The sequence below is a fragment of the Podarcis vaucheri genome (genome assembly GCF_965113315.1).
Source record: "Podarcis vaucheri genome assembly, chromosome: 13".
NCBI classification, from domain to species: domain Eukaryota; kingdom Metazoa; phylum Chordata; class Lepidosauria; order Squamata; family Lacertidae; genus Podarcis; species Podarcis vaucheri.
The window spans coordinates 35,360,617-35,364,435 of record NC_138751.1 but is presented as its reverse complement, the minus strand read 5'-3'; positions in this window follow the sequence as shown (position 1 = coordinate 35,364,435).

Sequence of the window (3,819 nt, the reverse complement as noted above, 5' to 3'; positions counted from 1 at the left end):
CCTAGGACTTGCTGATCGTAAGGTTGGCGGTTCGAATCCCCGCAGCGGGGTGAGCTCCCATCGTTCGGTCCCAGCTCCTGCCCACCTAGCAATTCGAAAGCACCCCTAAGTGCAAGTAGATAAATATGTACCGCTTTACAGTGGGAAGGTAAACGGTGTTTCCGTGTGCTGCGCTGGTGCTGGCTCGCCAGAGCAGCTTCGTCACGCTGGCCACGTGACCTGGAAGTGTCTCCGGACAGCGCTGGCTCCCGGCCTCTTGAGCGAGATGAGCGCGCAACCCTAGAGTCGGTCACGACTGGCCCGTACGGGCAGGGGTACCTTTACCTTTACCTATTTTTCAAAGTATAGTCCAGCCTACCACATGGTCTGAGGGACGGTGGACTGGCCCCCTGCTGAAAAAGGTTGCTGACCCCTACTCTTATCTTTAGGCATTTAACCTGCATCGTCTTGCTCTGATCAAATGCAGCTTGAGAAAAGGGATAAATCAATTGTGTCTGAAACTTCAGTGTATGATATTCACCAGAGTGATTGGTGAGGGAAACTGCACTTATCAATGCACCCATACCGTCATGAATGGATACAAACCCATCACTGTACATAAGCCCTCAAAAAGTTATGAAGTGTTAGAAGTAGCTAACACTATGCATTTCTGTGCTACTAGCAGAAGAAGATCATAGAATCATAGAACTGTAGAGTTGGAAGGGACCCTGAGGGTCATCTAGTCCAACCCCCTGCAATGCAGGAACATGCAGCTGTCCCATACAGGGATCGAACCTGCAACCTTGGTGTTATCAGCACCATGGTCTAACCAACTGAGGTATCCAAGGCCCATAAGGCCCACCCCCTACTTACTGAGCAAGACTGTAATGCAGGTTGCTAGATGATGGACAGACTAGTAAAAAATAGGGAGGGAGATTCTGGCAGAGAAGGGACAGAATGTCCCGTCTCTCTACCAGAGCTTGGCTTTTGTGCTGGTGGCAGAAGAAGGGACAGATGACCAATCCCTCTCACACCAGCCTGCTTGCCTGAATGGAATGCTTGGTCCCAAGTTGTGAAACAAAAATTTATGTTTTAATGATGATGATGATATATTATAATCCACCTTGTGAGGAAATCCTTCACAAAGCGCTTACAGTATTTTAAATTACAGGTTCATTTAATAAAACCTTTTTAAAGTACATAGTGAGCAATAATAACACTAAAACTACCAGCATAAAACAGTAACCTAGCCCACACCCCAGTTAACTGCCTTCATCCATGCACCCCATCAAAAACTTACGGAAGCATTTTAAAGCCACCTTTAAATGCAGGAGGTGGGACCTGCTTAATGTCTAACTTTTTAATATGGAGTTGTGGAGCCACAACCAAGAAGGCCCAGTTATGCATTCTCATCTGTGTCTCCAAAAATTTTTACACATCACTTGGGAAGACAGGTGAACTAATTCCCCCACTGGAAAGACATGTGGATCCAGAATTGGCCTCCACAGTCACTTACAGACTCAACTGTTAAGACTGTGTTTATGGAAGACAATCTTACTCGGCTACGAGTGATCGCCAAAGAAGAAGAATTATATCTCTAAACACTTGTGTGTTTGGCACTGGACCCTGAATGTTGTGTTGCTTTTGTGACTCCCTTGGTCAGGGCAACTGCAGTTAACAGTTTGCAAACATGGCCAAAAGGTTTCCTATTCCCCCCCCCCCAAAAAAAAAAATCACCCTAGGTAATTTAAGTGAAAAAGAAAAACAATTACACAGAACTTGTGAGAACATGGGGATGAAAACTCTTTGATTGAGTCTGAAAAATGGTAGGGGGTCAAGTTTGTCACAGTTGCGTGAGTGATCAGTTTAATAATGAGTTGCATTTCCTACTGGCCTGCCCTGGTATGGGTATAATTGGTGCCATTATGCCAGTGTGGAAACTTCTTAAATATAGGGAGACCTCAGGCATTCTTTGGTAGTTGGTAGAGACAACATCTGCAGCTTTCTGGTAGGCTAAAATAGTCCTTGCAAGGACCGCACCCTGTGCTTTAATGACCCGTTTCCCTTATCTCTCTCAAACATGTGGTGTTGAATTAGAAGGTTCTGCAAAACCAAAGATGCTTTAGGTGAGCTGTCCACAGTATTTTAGGGTGGTGGTAGGGTTGTTTAACATGCCACCCATTGCTTAGAACCCTGTAATCTAATGTTCTCTGTGGCACAGTTTGAAATCTATAGTTAGCCAGGAGCAGGGTGAGGTTTTCCAGCCGTGGCAACTTTATTTTTAAACATGTCTATTTTTGTTTCTTTCATTTCCAAGTCTTTTGCTGAGTAGTGAACTGGGAGCTGGCTATATGGTACAGGTGCTGAATCTGGCTTTTAAAAATCACATTTGTTTGAGGGGTGTGTGAGGACATTTGAGGAACTCTCTAGTTTGCCAGCCTCTTAATGGGAAATTGAATAATAGGACACAAATGTTATGAACTAAACTCTTCCAGAGTGAAAGGGTGAAAAACCTTAACACTTGTTGGTGATACACGTGCCCTTGGCTGCCTGGTTAATAATAATTTTATTTTTTATAATTTCAATCATTTTAGTTTTAATGTTTAAACATTCATAAAGGTAGGAGTTACTAGAGTCATGGAATATATTTGGCTTCGCTTTAACGTAAGGGAAATCTTAGGTCCCCCATCTAGAGTGTTAGAAGTGGGCAGAGATATGTTGGAAAAATCAGAGAACTAGCTCAGGAAAGGGTAACTTTTAAAATGACCCAGTTAATTAATGCTTGTAATGATGTCCCCATCAGATCCCTTCTCAATTTAAGTGGTATGTTTCATTTGCTTGACCAAATCGTTTTTCATAAACTAAAATCTGCAGGCTGGCCTGACTTCTGCCAAAACACTGATCTGCATCCAATTATTGATCTGACTCAGATCAGGCCTATTGAGGTTAATGTAGTGAAGTCAGCTGTGCCCATTCATTTCGGTGGGTCTTCTTTTGAGTATGACGAGCATTGCATGAAACCCTCTGTCTCTAGCAAACTCTGCCTTTGTCACTTTTGCAGATCGCCTCTGGCATTTATGAAACAGGTGACGCTGCAAATTTTATGGACTGAGAACGGGGGCGGGGATGATTTGGGGAGAGGAGGGATGCCAACTCAGGAGTGAACTCAGGAATGCAGTTCTCAGGGTTCTCTGGAAGGAGAAGGTGGTTTCTTAAACCAATGTCTGTCTTGTGGTTTTGATATGCCCTCTGATCACAAAAGGAGCACAGCAAATCCATATCGGATTTAGGCCAGTGACCTGAAGAAACCTAGGGAAGTTTTTTACCGTGTGGTTTTTGTACTGTGGTCTGAATAGCAGGAGTTGGGCTGCGGTGGGTGAGTTGGTCACATTGCAGCATAAGGCTTGACTTGATGTTCTTTCTTCCTTTTCAGCGTGATCTAGGGGTGCACAATTACGTAATTCTACTGCATGTACCGCAGTGGTAGAGAGTTTTCATTTTTGAATACTTTCTAGCTTTGTCTAATGGGACAGGGGCTGTGCATGACACCAGAGCCTTGTTCTGCACCAGTGTGGCACTTCAGCTTCCCATTCCACAGGGCTTATGTCTTCACACGCTTTCAAGTGTGCTGTTGTAAGCATCAGTTCTAGAAACTTGTTTGGAAAGCCGGGTGCTGTGGCTTTTTCCTTGTTCCGAGGCAGAATCCCAGCAGTTGTTCTGCGGGGAAGGGTTGTTTTGCATTTCACCTGACCAGATAGCGAGGCGGCGCCCTAATAACGCGGAAGGAGATAATTATCAGAAACATCTTCCTTCGCCCTGGGGGCGATTTCTGCTGGGAAT